This window comes from Pseudophryne corroboree, chromosome 5 (assembly GCF_028390025.1).
Source record: "Pseudophryne corroboree isolate aPseCor3 chromosome 5, aPseCor3.hap2, whole genome shotgun sequence".
NCBI lineage: Eukaryota > Metazoa > Chordata > Amphibia > Anura > Myobatrachidae > Pseudophryne > Pseudophryne corroboree.
The window spans coordinates 422,350,570-422,362,320 of NC_086448.1; the positions used below are offsets into that span (position 1 = coordinate 422,350,570).

General features: G+C 44.4%; 1 long non-coding RNA gene across 1 annotated transcript; it reads right to left on the reverse strand.

Moving 5' to 3' along the window:
- Positions 1-542: 542 nt before the first annotated feature.
- On the reverse strand, positions 543-2,284 carry LOC134929091 (uncharacterized). Its single transcript, XR_010178274.1, has 2 exons — positions 2,154-2,284; positions 543-800 (listed from the first exon to the last, which is right to left on the reverse strand). It is a non-coding gene; the product is annotated as an uncharacterized LOC134929091 (long non-coding RNA).
- Between the last annotated feature and the right edge of the window lie 9,467 nt (positions 2,285-11,751).

Here is an 11,751-nt window from a genome sequence, read left to right on the forward strand (position 1 = left end):
CCCCCCATCCAAAGCCTATACTTAACCCCCCACCTGATGCCTAAACCTAACCCTCCCTCCCCCACAGCCTAACCACCCGCAGGGGTGCCGAACCCTAAGCCAACCTACCCGCAGCCTAACCCTAACCTCCCCCCACCCAAAGCCTATACTTATCCCCCCACCTGATGCCTAAACCTAACCCCCCCGCCTAAACCTAACCCTCCCTCCCCGCAGTCTAACCACCCCCAGGGGTGCCTAACCCTAAGCTTACCCCACCTGCAGCCTAAACTTAACCCTCCCACCTAATGCCTACACCTAACCCTCCCGCCTGATGCCTAAACCTAACCTTCCCTCCCACGCAGCCTATCCTCCCCCCGGGGGTGCCTAACCCACCCTATCCACAGCCTAACCCTAACCTCCACTCACCTGCAGCCTAACCCTAACCTCCACCCACCTGCAGCCTAACCCTAACCCCCACCTGACGCCTAAACCTAACCCCCCACCTGATGCCTAAACATAACCCTCCCTCCCCTGCAGCCTAACCAACCCTCCTCCCCCCGTGCCTGATGCCTAAACCTAACCCCCCTTGCCCAGCCCTAAACCTATGATCGTGGGGATACGGGCGTCGGTATCCTTGCCCATTTGGAGTTCCAACGTCGGGATTCTGAAAAGTGTCAGGATCCCAGTGTCAGTATTCTGACTGCTGTAAACCCAACAGCCGGCATCTTTACCGCATCTCCTAATAGGTAATGCATATGTTCCAACATTTGGAGCATGTGTCCGCAGCTCTCCTCCCAGGGCAGCTATTCAGGGATCACCCACTGCGTGTAGACGAAGAGGAAGAGATGAAAAATCATTGTTAGTGGATGAACAAGCAGAGAGACAAACTGCAAACAGTGGTGTGGTTGTGTAGAGAGAAAAATCTCTCTATGTAAATATGTTACTCTAACTACTGAGGACATGGAAAATACCTAAAATAAGGACAATTATCCCAAAGGGCCCATTGTTTTTATACAATACACACATTGGGGGGATAAGTTCTCTCTTATAGTAATTAGTGGGTACATTCAGAAAAGAAATTTGACCAGTAAATAATAAAAGCTATAAATTGCTAACATTTAGGGGTCAATCCAATTAGGTACAAGTTACCATTGCTGCGACGATTCAACAGCATCCAAACTCACACCCTTCGTGGCCAGATTCAGCCTATGGGGCTACCCGGAAAGTGCGGCTGTTGTAAGACAAACTCGCACCTAATTAAACTGACCCCTTAGTTGTTAAATGTGATAAAATAGTAATATAATGGTGTAATTGTGGCCTGATTCAGTTGTGGTTGTTGAAGCGATCGCTGCTGCAATCTTGCCATTCCCAATTGCATCGTGAGTCTGAGCAGTCGTAGGCTGAGCAAGTCTCCTAGACACAAGGGGCTCTCCAGCAGCAACACAGGTCGCAATGGGTAATTTATGCACGCACATGGAACGGCGTGTGAACGGACCTGACATGTCTGTATACAGTTAGCCACTCCCGTTACCACCTCAAACGCTGACTTCCTGTCAATCACTTTGCGATGGGATATACTGTAAATATACACCAATTCAATATCTCCCCTAATCTGTATTGTTCTTCCCCCGATCTGTATGTTCTGTATGGGATCCGGTCTCTAGGTCGACAGTAACTAAGTTGACACTATCTAGGTCGACCACTATTGGTCGACAGTAACTAGGTCGACAGGGTTTCTAGGTCGACACCTTTTGACCTGATGACCTAGACCATGTCGACCTAAAGACCCTGTCGACCTAGAGACCCTGTCGACCTAGTTACTGTTGACCAATAGTGGTCGACCTAGACACTGTTGACATAGTTACTATCTACCTTCCATACCACACCCGTTCTGTATCATGCTCTCCCCACCCTTCCTGTTTTTCTGTATTACAGTATGTACTACATCTTGCAACCCCCAAAAGTGTATATCCTTCCTATATATGTCTTATAGAGTACGCCACAATTGCTATGTTTTTGTATTGTGCCCCCACACCATCTGTATGTGCTATACCAAGTCGCCCCCTTCTGCATGTTTTGTATTGTCTGCTCTCCCCCACCATAGACCCTATGTTTTGTACTGTGCTCTCAATACCCCCCACCACTCACACAATTACACAAGTATGGTAACTTACCTCCTGCATGCTATTCTCCAGTCACTAATTCCTCTGCGATCCCTCCCGTCGTCTTCAACTGACACTTTGCAGATCTCTTTGCCGGTCACCCGACACTCTGCAAATCTCTTTGCCAGAATTTTGCCAAATGATGATCTAAATAACCAGAATTTCCTGGTCAGACATACTATTTGTATAATTATACTACTGCATTTTGTTATGTACTTTCATTTTTATTCATTTGCAATTTATCTATGTTATTGACTTTTTATCCAAAACCCAAGATTCTTTCTCATAGAGACCCAAGTTATTTGCTCCAGGTTTTATCTTCCCTAGTGCTAGGACCATGTTAGTATCATACATTGGGCCTAATTCAGACCTGATCGCAGCAGCAAATTTGTTCTCTAATGGACAGAACCATGGGGGTAATTCCAAGTTGATCGCAGCAGGAAATTTTTTAGCATTTGGGCAAAACCATGTGCACTGCAGGGGGGGCAGATATAACATTTGCAGAAAGAGTTAGATTTGGGTGGGTTATAGTGTTTCTGTGTAGGGTAAATACAGGCTGCTTTATTGTTACACTGCAAATTAGATTGCAGATTGAACACACCACACCCAAATCTAACTCTCTCTGCACATGTTAAATCTGCCTCCCCTGCAGTGCACATGGTTTTGCCCAGTGGCGGATCCAGGGGAGGGGCACACAGGCACGTGCCCCCCCTGTCATTTCTAGCACTTTTATTTCTCCAAACGTGAGCAGCAGCAGCACTCCACTGCTGTCTCCGTCATGAATATTAGAGCCGGCGGGCACTAGGACCCGCCGCAGCACTAAACAGCAGAACTTCAGAGAGCTCTGATTAAGAGCTCTCTGTGCAGTGTAATGACGGAAGGTGACTGAGGGGGAGCTGTTGCGCACATCCTACTGCAGCAGCCAGCTCCTCTCCTGCTACTGTAAAAAAGCGGAGCGTCCTGTCTCCTCTGCCCCTACTTCTACTTGTACTGTATGTACACTACAGTGGCAGTCTGGAGGAGTCTCTCACAGCCACAGTTGGTGCTGTGTCGAACAGTGAGTCATCAGCTCTAATTAAAGGTCAGTCTAGTGAGATAGTGAGGGTGAACCCTGTGGTTGGGCAGGAAGTGTGTGTCTGAGTGAAAAATGTGACAGTCTGCAGTCATTGTGTGTCTGTGGGGCAAGTGACAGTCTGCAGTTATTGTGTGTCTGTGTGGGGGAAGTGACAGTCTGGAGTTATTGTGTGTCTGTGTGGGGGAAGTGACAGTCTTGAGTTAGTGTGTGTCTGAGTTGTGGGGGAGTCAGTTTTCAGTCTGAGTGTGTGTGGACGAAAGGGCAGTCCTACAGAGTGCATGGGAGGGGGTAGTTTGCAGTTTGTGTGTGTGTGTGTGTGTGTGTGTGTGTGTGTGTGTGTGTGTTTGGTGGTGGGGGGTTGCCACGTTGGGAATACACCTCTACTTATTCAACACATTGTAAAAATGTATACATGTGTAAGATGCATATGGGTGGTCTGCATATATATATATATATATATATATATATATATATATATATATACACATATATCCCCCACCCAGGAATGGCACTTGGAGACAAATACTAGCCAACATGAAGTATATTTGACTAATATTTGTCTCCGAGCGTCGTTCTTGGATATACTGTACATGTTATATGTTCGAGCAGGGCCGTAACTACCTGTGTGCCTGTGGTGCATTGCCCACAGCGCAACTGCACTGTGAGCGCACCATCTGGCAGCACGAGCCGGCACCCGAACGGCCGCTCTCTCTCTAGCCACTCACGATCTGTCCCCGGAGACCGCCACTGCAGCGCTGCCCTGTATGTAGTGTGCGCTCAGCTCCTGCTGATGAGCGCACCCACTATACATATACCGCAGCTAGGTCGCCGCCGCCAGTTTTATCTTCTCCCAGTCCCCGGATCAGATGCTCCGCCCCCTATGCAGCGACTCCAGGGACTCGGCCAGCCCCAGCTGACTCGCACAGCCCTCTCTCATGCTGGCAGCGGGCAGCGGAGGAGCCTGAAGACGGAGTAGCGGACAGGAGGATTCGGTGGACGGTGGCCAGGAGCGGGGACAGGTGAGGAGACCAGCGGGGATTGGGAGGACATGAGCGGAGGAGCAAAGACAGGAGCCGGCAAGTGAGGAGCAGGCTGTCTACATATGTGCACGCACGTAAAAACCCCCTGCCGCCTGCTGGCACAGATGACAGTTTTTGGGTTGTTTTTTACACGGAGGGGCTAGGCTGCTATCCACTGACTGCACTGGGTTAGTGTCCCACATGCGGGGGGGGGGGGGGGGGGTTTGCAGATCATGCAGAGTGCATATTTAATAATATGCTGGCCAGGTCACCACTCGCTGTTTTCCCCAGGGCCGTAACTAGGCTGCCTGGGGAAGACAGCGAGTGGTGACCTGGCCAGCATGTTATTAAATATGCACTCTGCATGATCTGCAAAACACCCCCCATCCCGCATGTGGGACACTAACCCAGTGCAGTCAGTGGAGAGCAGCCTAGCACCTCCGTGTTAAGGACAACTGCAGCTGCTGCATTCCAGTCAGTGGGGTCACTGCATAAAAAAGTGTCTCTGCTGCCTAATGTGTAGAAAGGGGGATTCTCCTGCTGTAATGTGTAAAAAAGGGGGACTCTCCTGCTGTAATGTGTAAAAAAGGGGGACTCTCCTGCTGTATTGTGCAAAAAAGGGTGACTCTCCTGCTGTATTGTGCAAAAAAGGGGGACTCTCCTGCTGTAATGTGTAAGAAAAGGGGACTGTGCCTGCCGTTATGTGTAAACAGTGGACTCTGCCTGCCATAATGTATAAAAAATGGGGACTCTCCTGCTGTAATGTGTAAAAAAGCGGGACTCTCCTGCTGTAATGTGTAAAAAAAAAAGGGGGACTCTCCTGCTGTAATGTGTAAAAAAAAGGGGGACTCTCCTGCTGTAATGTGTAAAAAAGGGGGACTTTCCTGCTGTAATGTCTAAAAAAACGGGACTCTCCTGCTGTAATGTGCAAAAAAGTGGGACTCTGCATGCCATAATGTATAAAAAAAGGGGGGCTGTGCCTGCCGTTATGTGTAAAAAGGGGACTGTGCGTGCCATAATGTGTAAAAAAACGGGGACTCTCCAGCTGTAATGTGTAAAAAAGCGGGACTCTCCTGCTTAATGTGTAAAAAGGGGACTCTTCTGCTGTAATGTGTAAAAAAGGGGGACATTGCATGCCATAATGTGTGATTAGGGACTCTATCTGCTGTACTGTGTAAAAGGATCTCTACCTGGCGTAATGTGTGTAAGTGGTGCTACTGTGCGGCGTAATTTTAATAATGGAGACTTTTTTACAGCGTAATATGAATTGGTATTATTTTGTGGCCATGACCCTTCCCCATGAAGCCATGCCCCTATATTTTTGGCGCACTGGCCCTGTTTTATATATGTAAGGGGGAAGGGGGGGGGGGGGGGTGCCGATGCTGTGTCTTGCGCACAGCGCTAAAATGTCTAGTTACGACACTGTGTTCGAGTACCGAAGCAGATTGGATTATTGGAGAGTGCCAGCAGTTTTTGGATTGGTTTATACAGTAGAAATATATACTGTATTTGGAAAAGTCCTTTAATTTGGATAAGAACTATGTTATGAGAGTATGAGAGTCTGGTGAGTGATGCCCTTCCAAGCAATCTTGTTTGGAGTGTGTTCACTCAGGGAAGGCAACGCGGCAAGTATCTAAGTATACAAGTTAATTAAGTGTTGCTGGGCCGCTCAAACTGTAATATATATATATATATATATATATATATATATATATATATAAACTTAAAAATCCTGTGTTTGACCTTGGAAGGTGCCGCGGGTCTGGAGAGTGCTGTGCTGTGGAGTGGACACTGAAGGCGCCGTGGTTGGGGGTGTATTGTACTGAAGACATTGAAGGGGCCGTGAGAGTGCTGTGGTGTGGACATTGAAGGGACTGGCGGGGGGAGGAGTGTTGTGGTTATTGAAGGGAGAGTGCTGTGAGCTGGACATCTCCGTTTTATTTTTACAACTGACTATAATGCACAGGCTGTGGAGAGGAGCCAGGCCGCCATCACTTGGAACAGTCATCCAGAAGGATCGGTCATCGACTAGGAGACAAAAGACCCACAGCATAGCAAACAGGTAAGTGGAATGGCCTTGTTTTTTGTGTGTACCTCCCAGTGTGACTATAATGAAGGGTGTAGTTCATGGGGATGGCATATCTTGTGAGGCCATGCCCCTTGTAGTGATACCACCCCCCTTTTCTGTGAGCACGCGCGCCGAAGGTGCGTGCAAATACAACTGGTACCACAGACATTCTCCCCTTCCCCTATCATGGTGCCCCCCCTGTAATTTTTTTCTGGATCCGCCCCTGGTTTTGCCCAACTGCTAAAAAATTTCCTGCTGCGATCAACTTGGAATTACCCCCCATGTGCACTGCTGGTGGGGCAGATGTAACATGTGCAGAGAGTATGGTAACTTACCTCCTGCATGTTATACTCCAGTCGTTGCTACCTCTGTGACCCCTCCCATCGTCTTCAACTGACACTTTGCAGATCTCTTTGCCGGTCACCCGACACTCTGCAAATCTCTTTGCCAGATGATCTAAAAAACACAAAAGACTATCATTAAGCATAGTACGAGTTTAAGTACAATAAAATGTCCATGAGTCAACCAGTTTCCCAACTTTCCTTACACCAAACAAGATACTTTCAAAGTTATCAATATCCCATTTATCTATTTTATTAACTTATTTATCCCAAAGCCACGATCTTGCCTCATAAAGACCCAGGTTATCTGCATCCCCTGTATGTGTGCTTATCCTCCATACTGCCCTCTTTATTCCTGTAACACTACATTTTTATTCCTAAATATGTTGTTACTTCCTGCGCTTCTCCTATTTATGTGTCCTTGTACCTGTATTCCCTGTTCTGTGTATCTTATCTTGAATTTCAGCTGACTATACTGCACTCTGTCTTCCTTACCCCCTCCATCATACCCTGCTATGTAGTACTCACCTCCTCCTACCTGTCTTCCTGCATGGAAACTGGAAACGTCAGCAGCTGTAGATAGAATGTTACAGGAAGAACCATTGTGATGTCATGGGGTAGTGATGTCACAGGCTAGGTGTGATGTCACAGTAACCAGCAGCAAAGCTACAGCGTTACAGCTATCTTACATATACATTTTCTACATCAATTACAACTGGATATACATGAGTTTCTAGTTTAAATAACAGAAGACTAGTGTAGAAAATGAAGTACAGTATAAGGTAATGTTGTACAGAGTGCCTCAATATATAGGTAAAGGGAAAACATTGTGACAGGAATTTCTACACTAAATCACTGCTTATATTTTATAAGGAAATAAAGCTCTTTATCTAAGAGGCTGAATTAATTATTTTCCGTTATGTGTGTGTGTGTGTGTGTGTGTGTGTGTGTGTGTGTGTGTGTGTGTGTGTGTGTGTGTGTGTGTGTGTGTGTGCGTGTGTGTGTATATATATATATATATATATATATATATAGACTGAGAGAGATAGCTATACTAACTATACTATCCCATTAAACCAGGAAACTCACAAATTATACAGTTTCTGTGGCTGGCTAACCTCAAGTCTGCATTTCACCTGGTTTAATCAGGCACAGATCCTGTATAACCCATAAACGTATAAAGAGGAGAAGAAATAAGAGTTGTCTTTTTTGTGGCGTACTAGAAATGTATTATTCAATACCAGTGTATATAAAACTGTAAGGAGGGCCCGCAAGGTGACATTCACAGGGAATAGGTAATGACATCCACTCGACCTGTTCACACCCGCTGGACATATTGGAAAGAGGTTGAGTGGACAATGAGCGTGGCTGTGGCCTGTGGCACCACGTGGCACCATTGTACCGACAGTCGGACTGCTGAGAATGGAACCTGGAGGGTACATAACTTTTTGGTTTTCATTTCATCTCATGACACTCCACCCAAAGCTACTCTTCTGGTTATCCTATCAACTAGGACAACAATGAGGGTGACTCCATAACATTTCTTCCATTGTTTTTCCATGTCACAGAAACATTGCATGTGTGTTACAGGTGACCATCCTAATCATCTCTCCTTCACTTCACAGTAATGTCATTGTTAGTGATACATTATTTGGATCAAGCATCAAAAGGAAATTTAGATATAAGAGTCTGGCCGGCAGATCACTTATTGCATGATGACCTTGTGCCTGTGCTGTATTGTATGTAGACGGAGCATTTGGTTTTGCTAATGACTTACATAGACTCCATAAGAGGGCATGCCGACATAGCATATTGTTGAATGTTAACATGTATGATCTTAAACTCCATCTATAAATGTTCTGTTGAGAGACTTCCAGTATGCTCAGAATATTGCTATGGGACGAGGATGGTAAATTAGAATGATAGTTTGTTAGTTTACGTTGATTGGAGATCTAGTATATAGGCATATCTTGCTTCCCTGATGCACTTTGTGTAGTGGCCGCACCCCTTTTTGGTCCCCCAAGGGACTCTGCTCTTCCCTTTATACAACTCTCAGTCTGTGGCTTCCTGCTGCCTCCATTCCCCTCCTCACATCATGTCACTGGCCCTGTCACATGCAGCCCTGTCATCACTGAGATATCATGCATGTCCTGATATAGTGTGTGCTGCTGGCCCACCCCTAAGGGTGCTAGTGGTGTGTTACCCCCACAGTGTTTGTTCCCAGAGTGTAACTCATATGTGTAGCAAGTTTGGTGTAAAATGCTCCAGGCATTCCAGAGTTATGCTGACTGCTGAAAAACTCTGTGCTGCTGCCTCACCCCTAGGGGTGCTAGGGGTGTCTTACCCCCACAGTGTTTGTTCCCAGCTTGCAAGTCATATGTGAACCAAGTTTGTTGTAAATTGGTCCAGGCATTCAGGAGTTATGCTGTCTCCTGACATACTCTGTGCTGCTGTCCCACCCCTAGGGGTACAGTGTAAAATGGTGGTATCGGATTGCGCCAATCTTTAACGGTAAATGGAGATATATGTCGTCAACTTCTTACTAAGACTGGTTCATCTATCTTCACCAGTGTGTGGGCTCATCAAAGAGGAATGTTCATATGAAAGAGAAACAAAAGGGAAGTCCCAATGTGTAGTAAAGTCTTGATAATAAAAGTCAAAGGGTCAAGGAAATAATACGAGAGATCTTCAAATCCTCCACATATATAGTGATGGAAAGGTGTAATGGGATCACCCAATCTGTGTAGGGGTCAAAGAAGGTGATGCTCACTTCAAACCTTACTTTCAAAAAGTCTGGTCTATGCATGTAAAGGTATCTTTGTCGGGGTCCTGGGAAGCGTCTTCTAAAAACAATCTTATGCAGGCACCCTCCACAGGTTACATATACAGGTGGAGACAAAAAGAGTATTCCAATGTGTAATACTGTATTGAATAAACTCTTGGAAAACGGGTTATAGTCGCCCTTAAAACCGTGTCGCTAAACGTTAAAGGGTCACCCACAACGTGTGTCTCAAAAATACATGATGCTCACTTTCGTGCTTACACTGAAAAGCTGGATCAATACATATAGAGGTATCTTTAAATATTCTTAATCATCCGGTATAAAATCGTACATGTATGCTTACTTGAAGTCAGCGATGTCCACTCCTGTCGCGGTTTCTTTTATATCTCCTTCCTCAGGTGTATGTATAAGAAATAAAGGACTGTTTAAACGTAAAAAACGGACTTTATTAAAAAACGATAAAAATGTTGTATTTCACAGATACAGCCGCCTGTTAGCAGGGAAGATGTAAACAACAGCAAAATGTGGCAAATGAATAATTATATGGGCCCAAGAATTACCACTCCCACAAAAAGCCGTATCCCTCAGGTGACAGATCTGAACAACATGTGACAAACGACCACCAACGCGTTTCAACTATTGCTGTCTTCCTCAGGGTGTGCTGTCTGATCCCAGAGCAATCTATTTAAGCTCTGTTGACTCCCGCCCCCTTTTTTATAGAGATATATGGGGATTAATGGATAATGATATTTATTAACATGGGTATTCAATGTGGACCCATTTTATAGTTCATACATGTACAGGAAAAACTAAATTAACCAAGAAATACATCTTAAAATAAATAAAAGAGTCTAATTACTCTTAAAAACGGGTAACCATAGTAACCGCTCGTAAACCAATAAATGAAGACCCTCTTGATAGACACTGCATTTCTCCAATAGTGATACACATACAGTTTCCGGGTTTGTGAGAGCCAATAAAAACGGGATATGCTGGCCGAGGAAACAGACAATATTTCCGCCGTCCGTCCTCTCCCGTCTGGAACGCACAGTGCGTTCCAAATCAAAACCCGGAAGTGTCATTCGACGTCAGATCCTGTTGTTTTGAAACGCAAAAAGTGTGATAGTCTTCCGTATACAGTAGATCACGATGGATCCCAAATTCAGAGTAGATGTGTTACACGAACCTGGATATTAGGAAACCACTTAGGGGGCCATAAGATATAAAACAAGAAACATGTATACTAATATGATAATTGTAAACATATGGATGATATAGAGCAAAGCCTATTTATAATAATTTGATATGCTTAAAATACACAATAAATGATGTTAAAAATTAGAGCAACAATTGAAAATGTATAAAGGAGAGAAATGTAATTATTCTTCACTATAAAAACCATTTCAATTCAAATTCTGCATTGAGACCTCCCGGCATCAGGGTTTTCATATTGTAAATAAGTTTCATTTCTGTTTGTGCCAACAAAGTATTAATATCTTTCTTCCTCCAATGCCCAAATACTTTTTTAATACCGATAACTAATGATATAGAGTCCAGAGAGCACATATGTTTCTCTTTAAAGTGGTTAGATAAATTATGTTTCTCGAATCCTTTTTTAATATTTCGAGTGTGCTCAGCCCATCTCTATCGGAGTTTACGGGATGTTCGTCCAATGTATTGTAAGTTACAACTGCATTGTATTAAATATATGCAATTATTTGTATTGCACGTAATGAATTCCTTTACAGGTTGAGTATCCCATATCCAAATATTCCGAAATACGGAATATTCCGAAATACGGACTTTTTTGAGTGAGAGTGAGATAGTGAAACCTTTGTTTTCTGATGGCTCAATGTACACAAACTTTGTTTAATACACAAAGTTATTAATAACACTGTATTAAATGACCTTCAGGCTGTGTATATAAGATGTATATGAAACATAAATGAATTGTGTGAATGTAGACACACTTTGTTTAATGCAAAAAGTTATAAAAAATATTGGCTAAAATTACCTTTAGGCTATGTGTATAAGGTGTATATGTAACATAAATGCATTCTGTGCTTAGACTTGGGTCCCATCACCATGATATCTCATTATGGTATGCAATTATTCCAATATACGGAAAAATCCCATATCCAAAATACCTCTGGTCCCAAGCATTTTGGATAAGGGATACTCAACCTGTATTAGATGTTTTTGCCCACTAGCTGTTGCAATGAATTCTGTTACCTTCTTTGGGGTATTTGTGTGATGTTTACACATAATACAATCGCCGCATCTATGAAAGCCTGTCGTTTTTACCCTGCCCAATTTCTTTTCCGG